The sequence below is a fragment of the Leptonychotes weddellii genome, chromosome 2 (genome assembly GCF_054177405.1).
Source record: "Leptonychotes weddellii isolate Sample4059 chromosome 2, ASM5417740v2, whole genome shotgun sequence".
Classification (NCBI taxonomy): domain Eukaryota; kingdom Metazoa; phylum Chordata; class Mammalia; order Carnivora; family Phocidae; genus Leptonychotes; species Leptonychotes weddellii.
The window spans coordinates 88404114-88414670 of NC_138370.1; the positions used below are offsets into that span (position 1 = coordinate 88404114).

Sequence of the window (10557 nt, forward strand, 5' to 3'; positions counted from 1 at the left end):
TTGTTACCTATCCATCACTCTGGTGGTGGCTTTCAAACAGGCTAAGACTATTTTTTTTTACTGTTTACATAATTTTGATCAAAATGTGATCTTGTATAGTTATTTTATCAGATTGTATCAGAAAGCAACACAACACAGTATGTAAGAACATGGGTTTTGGAGATAAGGAGATGTGGCTTAAAAAATCTGAATCTTCCACTATCAGCTGTGTATGACCTGGGAAATTTACATAAGAATCTCTGTCTGTATTATCTATAAAGTGGAGATAAGCCCAAAGTCCAGGTTCTGATAGAATTAAATTATTAAGTGAACATAAAGTGTGCAGTAGAGTGCACGTCACCCAGTGGAGACTCAGGAAAGAAAGTTATCACTATTGCTGCCATTATTACTTCTACTTGTCTCAATTGATATGCCATTAAGCATTCTGCCCCTATTAATACAGACATTTTAGATTAAGGATGAAAATGTCACCTCAACTCTAATTACTCTTAAGACATGCATTTATTCCTTTTTTAATGTAAGGGCCTTATCCTCTTTTATGGGAATTGAGAACCTCTGATATTTTGCCTTCTCTGTTATAGGGATGTGGCTTTTATTTAGCCAGGGAGTGTGCCTGTACCATGTGGTTATCACTGGCCATGTGATCTAATTGTCCCTGCAGCTATTCTGATTGGCTAATGCCTGTGATAGTGGTTGGTTAATATCCAGAAATATTACTATCTTTAAAAAAGTTCTCACTCTTACCCAGAAATATTACTTCAGAATTCTTGATTAAGATTAAAAACAGAAATGGGTAAAATAGGGGCCCCTGGGTGGCGCAGTTGGTTAAGCGTCTGCCTTCGGCTCGGCATTGGGCTCCCTGCTCAGCGGGGAGCCTGCTTCTCCCTCTCCTCCTCCGTGGTGCTCTCTCTTGCTATCTCTGTCTCTCTCTCTCAAATAAATAAATAAAGTATTTGAAAAATGGGTAAAATACTACTCTGGTGCATTTCTGACAAAAATGAGTAGTTATAAAAAATAAACAAATCCTTAATAATCTTGGAAAATGTGGTATCTGATTAAGCAGGACCTGACATGATACTTACCCATTTATTGTATTTTAGGTTTTAACTATACTAGGTGCTTTTAAATACGTTCCAAATAATTTTCACAACTACCTTAAGAAGTAAGCATCATTTGCTCTATTTTCCAACCAGAATGTGAGTTGTGTATAAATTATTTGCCCAGTTTCACATAGCTTATTAATACTGAAGAAAGAATTTAAATTCCTGTCCTGCTTGACTAAAAACCATTTTCTTAACTACAATGAAATATCAATATTCCTTTCTAAAAAGATGATATAAGGAGAAATTTCAAGTAAAGCTGATAACAAAATAGTGGCATTGTTTTCTCACTCACAAAGGAGCAGATTAGATTATTATTTTATGAATATCCAGCCAATATTCTGCTTCTTCACACATTGGCACTCTGCTCTGTGTCTGTAGAAATCTTCAAGTGAGCTTGACAATCCTACTAAACAATAAAAAAGGAAGATTGTCCCCACTTGGGTGGACGTGGACTCCTGAGAAGGAGAGCGTTCAATACTTTTTAAATTCTGTCTTCACACTTAGAAAAATGCAAATTCACATCTGTAATAAGGTTTCAGAAACGTAGATAATCTTGCCTTTTTCTGCTCTTGAAATATTTTATTTAAATCTGTTACTTACTTATATTTATTGGTCTGGATAAAATGTCACTTTTCTTGAAATCTTCCCATGGAAGGTTTCTAGATTTAGCAAATAAACATATAAAATCACTGGTTAAATTTGAATTTCAGATAAAAAACTAATTCTTTTAGATAAATATGTCCCATTCAACATTACAAAACAATACTAACAAGCTATTCATTGTTTATCTGAAATTCATAGCTGGTCATCCTATATTTTATCTGGTAACCCTATGTGGGAGTAACATTGTGCAATGGAAGCCACAGATAATGATTACCATAAAACGAAAAGACAGCACTTTTGAATTCAAATTAGAATTCAAAGTATGTGTTTACCACTTAATTACATGACAAGTCAGTTCCCCTTCAAATGGGTTGTGCTTGTAGAACTGGTATAACACCTCTATTCACCCTTGGGGAGAATTAGAAAGAATGACCTGAAGAAGGGGCTTACAGAGTCTGGTGTTTGAAATGCTTAGGGATCTCAGGGGTGCCCATTGGGATACTCTCTGGGATAGACAGATCAATATGGATATTCTATAGCATGACATTTAAAAATTTTTTTCACATTTTAAAAATAATTTGAAAACTATTATTCAAGTATTCTTCCTATCTGAATTAATTCCTTTATATTGATTCACTCTACGTATGGGTGGATGATTCTTATTTCCATGACTTCCATGACTGAAATTCAAATAAATCTTAAGATAGCCTTAAAACATAAGACTAAAGGAAGTATATATAGAAGAAGCAATTCCGTATTTTTTTTACATTCCCTTGGTGATGATGAACCATAGAGAAACTCCTAAAAATATCTACTTAGCTCTCAATGTCTTAAGCTTGCAGCACCTTGAATTCTCAAAAATTAAGAGTTATGTGATCAATTGAATTCTTTTTATAATTAATGAGACTGTGTATGCATAGGCCATGTCTAGACATGTTCCTGTTTCAACTGATGTTCTAGAATGTAACAGAAGCTCAGTGTGATCAATCAATTTGTTAGGATCATTTAAATTAATTTCACAGAAACTTAAAAGTTTTTTCACTTACTCTAACAGAAGAAAGTTGAGGTTGAACAGGAATCATGTGAGATTATTTAAATAATATCTCAGCAAAGGTATCTTTGAATGTGGTTGTATAACATCTCTAATAATAAGTTAAAGGGATAAGCACTAATCATCATTCCTGCCTTTATAGCATTTTGATAAGACAGGCAGCTCATACATATTTTCATAGGACAGTGAAATGAATTTGTCTTCAGCTTTGATTAAAACAGGGACATCAGCATGATGCTGACCATCAGCTTCAGCAGGAAACAATGATATAGAGCATAACCCTCTCTAGTAATCATTTACATAATTTGATTTGGAATAAATCATTTGGATATTTAAAGCAACTGTCCAAGAGAGTCATAAAATTCCCAATTCTACAAACCACTTCTTTCTTGGGCAATTCAAAAGAAAATATATACTATCACAAGACACCTCAGTTGATTCTTTAGTCTGTATTTTTCATCACTCAGCATGAGTGGAATTAGAATTCACCAATATCCTGAGGTCTTTATACCTTGAAACAGTTGATGACCAATTAGTAGCAGCAACAATACTAGCTAATATAATTTGTGTTTTTTAAATATGGCAGATAACGTTGCAAGCACTTTACATATATTATTTCATTTGACCCTCAAAATAATATTATAAGGTAGGATCTGCAAGATCTGTGAAAAGTCTGAGATCTTACCATACTCACAAGCTAACAAATTGGCTTACCATAGTTTCACGGATGTTAACAGAAGGCATGAGACTCCTGGTCCAGAAACAAAGAACAGTTTTATTACTCATGGTAATAGTAATGGCCAAAGTGCCTACATTTTCTTGGGTCAGGTCCCCCAGCCCCATTTCCTATAAAGCAAAGTGAAAAGATCCATACAATAGGTTGAATTATAGGACAGGAACTTGGAGTATAGGGAAACCAAAACTTTTATAATGGGCAGTAAACATTATTGTTTGGGAGGAAGACATCATCTCTCTTTTCTCAAGCTCTTATCTATACAACATTCTTAAAAGTATAATCCATAACAAAGATAGTCAGTGTCTCTGCTCAAAATACAAGCGGAAAAATGAGAGTTATGGGCAATTGTCTCCCAACAGGTATCAATATTATTTTCATTCTACAGATGGGTAAACTGAAGCACAGTAAAGTCACATAAGGTCACACAGCTAGTGGTCAGAGAAGTCAATTTTGGCATGGAAGTCATTTGACTCTAAAACTCATGCTCTAGACAAAAAAATCTTTGATGAAAAATTAGTTGTGAATGATTAGATTTAAAGAGAATTCAAGAAGCTTTGAGCAGTCCATTATCTTTCTAGAAAATTTCTCTAGAAGTTGAAGTTCGGTTAGTGTTATTGTTTGCTTAGGTTTTTCAATTACAGCTAGGACACACTTATACTCATTTTAAAAATTAGAGTGTGGGAGAGGGATAAAAGAAAAAAAAAAGATTAGAGTGCAAATTGTATGCTAATAATGCTACCTGAAGTTACACACAACACACACAAAGGCAAAATTTCAAGCAATCTTATGCATATCAAATGTCTTCTGTGATGTTCTCAAAATAAGTTGTTGGTTGAGAGAATGAGAATATCACTTACACTATTTGGAAACTACAACCTCCTTGTGGCTAGTTTGATTCCTTTATCATTTAATCAACCCTCTCAAGTCAACTGGAATAAATAATAACAGCATTATGTCCATAAGAGCTTTATCAAGGTAAGAAGTTTTGCCAATTCTCAACTGCCCTGAGCAGTAAGGGTTGCTTCTGAATTCCTGTCCTGGTGACTTGATCTCATTCTCAGGTGAGATGCCTCCCATTAATATTGCAGCAAAGGGGGGTGCCTGGGTGGCTCAGTCATTAAGCGTCTGCCTTCGGCTCAGGTCATGATCCCAGGGTCCTGGGATTGAGCCCCGCATCGGGCTCCCTGCTCCGCGGGAAGCCTGCTTCTCCCTCTCCCACTCCCCCTTGCTTGTGTTCCCTCTCTCGCTGTGTCTCTCTCTGTCAAATAAATACATAAAATCTTAAAAAAAAAAAATATTGCAGCAAAGGTCAGCTTCTTTCCCTAAACATTTTGTTTCCTTTGTATCTCAAAATCACTGATTAACTTTTTATTTTAATGAAGAATAGCAATGAATAAATGATCCATTAAGTTGAATCTCAATGTATTTTGAGATGATGTATTTAGTGATTTTATTGGCAGTTTTTAGAAGAGTCTGTTCTCTTGAAAGATCCCCTCTGTTTGCCCATCAGTTCAACGACAGTTTTGGCAGGTTGCTCCCAATTCTCCGCATGCTGATTACTGCACCGTATATTGCTTAGGTACTCTAGTTGTATCATCCCCAGAGGCCCAGACTTCTAGTGGCATTTGCCACTTACCAAAATTCCCAATTAGTCTTTGCTTAGATTGTTTCTTATGGGCACTTAACAAAAGGAGAAAATGAGACTATAACAAGGCAAAAAGGAATCTAACAAGACTCATGTGTTTGACTAGACAGTGACAGAAATGTGTGCTGGTTTGATTGTTTTTCCCTTAAAAATTAAAATCAATATACAGAGTATTGAGAAAGGGCGTTTAGTTTGAAAACCTTCACACAGAACCATTTAGGAAATCAGTCTTGGACTCTTGAAGTCTTAGTTATATTTCAAATCTATGTGTGTTCCAGACCTAGCACATTCAGTTATCTTCCATTGACCATCCTTTGGTGGTCTATTCCAAATGATTTTATAATTCACAATAGTTTATAAGAAGTGTGGGCTGAAATGTTTGGGTGAGTACTAATTTCAAGAGAATGGTAAGATGCATGTCATTCTTACTTTGCTATGATCCCTTACAAACTGATCAAACTCTCCAGAATGGGCACCATTGGGGGTGTTGGTAGGAATACAACACTTCTTACCTGGAGGAATAAATGCAGTTTCTAAAGATACCTAGCTCCTCCTAGGATCAGAATCCAGCCTGCTATAGGGTTAAAAATATTAGGTTATATAGGAGGACAGAGCACCATTCAGTACTTGCACCAGTTCACCTCTTTCAAAATCTTCCTTTGTTTTATAACACAGACTGGTCAGAGGAGTACAATTCATGCATTCTGTCATGGCTCATGGTTGCTAGATATTTCATCGGTCACATAAACAACTGAGGAATGCTGCCTTTTTATTCTTCAATTTGTGATTTACTTAGACTTCTGAGGATGAAAGTTTATAGAAGACAATCTTCTAAATTCAGTAAAGCTCACAAACAAATGGGGGCAAAGAACAACAGGCACAAACAAAGGTTATTTTCCTTAGTAGAATAAAGAAATAATTGAGGCCAGAGGTACTGTGGAAAAGCCGAGATCAGAGAATGGTCCATGGTGAATAAGATCCTTTAATTAGCATGTTTTCTTCTCCAAAACCTCTGCTCTTTCTCACAGCCACATATTAGATCTTTCCAAGCTCTGGACTGACAGTTTTATTTTTAGGTATTTATTTTTAGTGCCTGGGACTTCAAGCCTCCATTGTCTTTCCATGCCACCCCAGAAATTCTGGCCTTCCCGGTGGTCCTGAAGTCTAAGTAAGTCTGCGTGAATCATGACCCCATGCCCCTGGCCCCTCTCTGGGACTGTGTAAGCTTTGGGGGTCTGGAAGGTGGTAATGGCATATATGCTGTAGGTAGACAGGTTGGGTGATGATAGAAGGGTCCAGGAGAGAGAAGAAGTACACACTGTTCATAGCCAGGCAAACACCACAACTCTGGCTGCTACAATTTCCATTGCCCTTATGTTTTAGAAGATTTAGAACTGCTACAAAATGCTAACTCCCACTGAATCCTCGCTTTCAGGACAAAATTAAAATGCAGTAGTGGTTGGACACTGTGTTGACACATTGGTTGTCATCATGAAGCTTTCAAACTAAAATTACTCTTTCAATTCCAAATCACCAAGCAGAGCTTCTTACCTTTTACCCTTAGAAGGAAGTGAAGGTGTCACATGCAAACAATTTTGAGTTATGTGTTTGGTTGACATTTATAGACTAGGCACTGTTACCCAGCAGCAAGTAACAGACATTGCTCCTGACCTCAGGAGGCTTTACATCTTGTGAACTAATCACAGAGAGTAAAACTGATTGGCAGAGGCTAAAACGCACAACTTTTTCCCCATGTATCCAGAGTCGAAGCTGCCAAACCTCATTTAAGTTCAGGCAAGAAAAGAGAAGGAATGATCCACTTGTGTGTCTCATGAAGATTTATAATTTTACTCAAAAACTTTTCTAAATCAAATGTATGTGTTTCATCATATCCTACAGTATATTAGTAATGATAAGTCATGTTTTTATTACTAATACGATCACTTTCTGTATGAGAAACCTGAGACCCAGAGACATTTCAGTGACCAGTTGAGTGGTCTGTTCACACTAGACCCATAAATAAAGTAGCTGGGAATCAGAGTCTTCCTTTGCCACACACCCTTTCTCCTTTCTCTCATAAAATCAGTCTTGCTAGAATTGCCAGGAGACAAGAGATCCAGCATAGCTAGTCTGTTCTGACATGAGTCAAAGAAAAATCTACAAGTCCTAACTTTACATGTTCTGTCAAGGCAAAGAATTTCAGAGGTTGTTATGGACATTGGTATTTTGGTTTCTGGGATCTAGCAACGACACAGGAAAAAAGGGAGGGAGGAAAAACATGGAGCATGTTGATTAATTTCATGGGGGTACAGTCTTTTATAATAGAATCCCAAGATTAATGATGAGCTGTGTGTTGAAATAAGGGAATTACTGCATTCCTGTTTTGCTAACTGTGAGGAATAGGATTAGAACAACATTTGTGAAACTACAAATCATAGAAGTGCATTAAAGTACGTGTTTTTCCTTATAGAAGCTTGAATAATTGACTATTGGACCAAGCAGCAAATCTCAGCATGCCTCTAACATTTACTAATTACTGAAGTGTAGTTAGGACAACAAAGAAACCTGAAAATACTCGGGAGTACCATTAAACAAACAGAGACTGTTCCAAAGCCAGGTGCTGAGTTTTCTCTGCTTTTTAAGTCTCTCGTTCATACTCTATGTTATTCCTTAAATGTTTTGTTTTAGGAAGCCCATGTAGTCAGGCTTTCTTTTTCAAAAGGAGTGACATAAATTCTGATTTATCGTTTCTTTCTTTTAGCCTTGTCATTAAAACGTCGTCAACAGACTGCAATGTTGGCATCACCTGGCAGTGGAGAAAAAAAATGCAGAATCTCAGGCCCCAGCCAGACCTACCGAATCAGAGTCTGCATTTTTATAAGATCCCCATGTGATTGCAAGCACAGTATAGTTTGACCAAAACCAATCTCTCAGGACATTAGAGCACTTATATGAAAATTAGTTGGGTAAGGAAACTAAGGGTGACTTACAAATCTAGTAGTATGAATGACTTGGACTCTTAGATCAATTGTCAAGTGATCATTGATTGAACATCTATCTCTAGAGCCCCACTCTGCATAGGCACAGAGTAAAGAGGGTAGATACCACAGTGCATTGTACTGGCTGACAGGTCACATTTTGTTTATATTTGTGACTTATTTTTTCCTCTTTAGCTTCAAACGTCTCAAGTCCCAGTGAGGAGAGGACTGTCGGATTTTTAATTGGTCAGTCAGATCACACTTCCCATGAACACATACACATATGCAAACATTGCATTAACTAAAGCTCATCTCAAGTGGGTTCTTCACTTATGGATGGGACCTGTCCACATGCTCATACAATTGCAAACATAAAGTAAAAGACTTTCAGTATCGATGCTCTAAAATTGAAGTGGCTGTTCTTCCTGAGCATGGCAGGAGCCCCGTGGAGAGCAGTGATGGCTGCATCCACCCCCCTCATCCTGCCCGGCTCAAGTGGCATTTGTGTTGACTCCCAGGCTACGGAAACAGAGACTTCTCTAGATTTCCGGGGATGCTGTGTTGCGTGTACCAATTCTTCCCCAATCGTCCCCTATGCTGGTTTCCTGGCTTCAACGTTCCCATCTCTGTCTCTAAGTAGGTTTTCTCGTCATGGGATCATGACCTGTGCCGAAGGCAGACGCTTAATGACTGAGCCACCCAGGCACCCAATTTTAACACTTTTCATTCACAGCACTCAGAAACACTAAAAGCAACGTAGTGACTGGGTAAAAGAGGGAAGACCGTCCATCGCTTTGTTAGGATCCTCAGACACACTGTGTCTCCATTCACCACCATGGGAAACCAGAAACGTAAGTGGTGTCTGTTTTCACTTTCTGGGAGGCAGTGGAAAAGTTCAGTGAATTGGTTGCATCAGATGAAGACTTTTAATATTGCCATCGTTATTGTCCTTCTTGTCTGAATGGAAACATATGGGCTAGTGGAATTTAAGTGCATCCAGAATACCAGCTAGACTAAGGACTTTAAGATATAGACATGGAGCAGTGGTTCTCAACCCTGGCTGCACATTAAAATCACCTGGGGAGCTTTTAATACGCATTAGTGCTGCAGCGCCCCCCCCCCCCTATATATTCTGACTTCATTGTTCAGGGATGGGAACCTGGCATTGGTCTCAGGCAGAATGTGTGTGTGTGTGTATACCTCAATATATATATATATGAATATTCATACACGTATATGTATTCATATTCATACAATGTATATCATTATCTCATTACTTTCCGTATAGAGCTTCAACCCTCTCTTAATAGTTTATCTATATATAAATACATGCATACAGAGACAACGATAGCTATTTATTTGGATCAGAACTCAGAACCGCTTGTTCTTAATTTTTCATAAAAACTGTCATGTTTTAAAACATAAAATTTGGTATGCGATAACTTAGCTCGTAGGTTTCTGAAATTACAAGGTACAATTACAGAGTTTCTCAGTCTGGGTGACCATTATGCTAAACTATTATGCCATTTAAAAACTCAGTTGAAAAAGTAACAATGTTCTATGTAAAATAATGAATGTGTTTATGTTATGTGATTCCGGTTATTGACGAGATTTTTGTTTCCAATTGGATACTTGGCATCAAGTCAGACACAAAAATCAGTTTCGAAGTTAAAATCAATGCCAAAGCAGTGAGTTAATTGATTTACTGGTTACAGGTAGGTGAAATCAGCAAAAAGTATTTACAACCATGTAGCAAGAGAATCAATACCCCTTATAAGCTGATTTTTAAGCCACAAATAAGTTTATGTTCATTATCTCACTTACTCATCATTAAAGCTTCTGAGAGCTGCCTTATTTTGATTTTACTGTTGTAGCAGCTCAGGCTTCGAGAAGCTGTCAGTCAGCTGGGGTAACGAGCTGGCTGAGTCAGGGTTTGAGTCTGGATCCTCTGGCCCCGAGTTCAGTGCTCCTCACATTACTCATAGCTGCTGCCAGCCTGTTTCAGCCCTGTCTCTAACCAGGGACGCAGAAGCCAAGCCGCGGCCTCGCCTTTGGCACGATTTCTAAAGTACTGTTTGTTTCAGCTCATGTGCGCTGTGAGCCATGTTGTCCTTAACATAAAAACTAAACGTGGAGTCCCTTTCTTTGTCCTCTTCAGGGAATATTACATCTGATATTACTTAAACTGGCGAGTGATAAGGCTTACCGGACATGCTGAGAAACGACAGCAGGGATTTCGCTACGGAAACAAAATACATACATATTGGCAGAAATTTAGCATTTGGTAAAGAACAGCTTGAGTTCCTTCCATCTGCCACACTGATTTTCTTCACACTTAACCAAAATCATAAAGCAACCCCAGCACAGAGCAGATGAAATATGGAAACAAGTGTGAAGAGAACAGGTCAAAGGGGCCTGGTGACTCAGAGATTAGCCACTGG

General features: G+C 37.8%; 1 long non-coding RNA gene across 1 annotated transcript; it reads right to left on the reverse strand.

Annotated features, from left to right (window-relative positions):
• Nucleotides 1-1703: 1703 nt before the first annotated feature.
• Nucleotides 1704-10260, reverse strand: LOC145720271 (uncharacterized). Its single transcript, XR_014143173.1, has 3 exons — nt 9941-10260; nt 3472-3508; nt 1704-1762 (listed from the first exon to the last, which is right to left on the reverse strand). It is a non-coding gene; the product is annotated as an uncharacterized LOC145720271 (long non-coding RNA).
• Nucleotides 10261-10557: the final 297 nt, after the last annotated feature.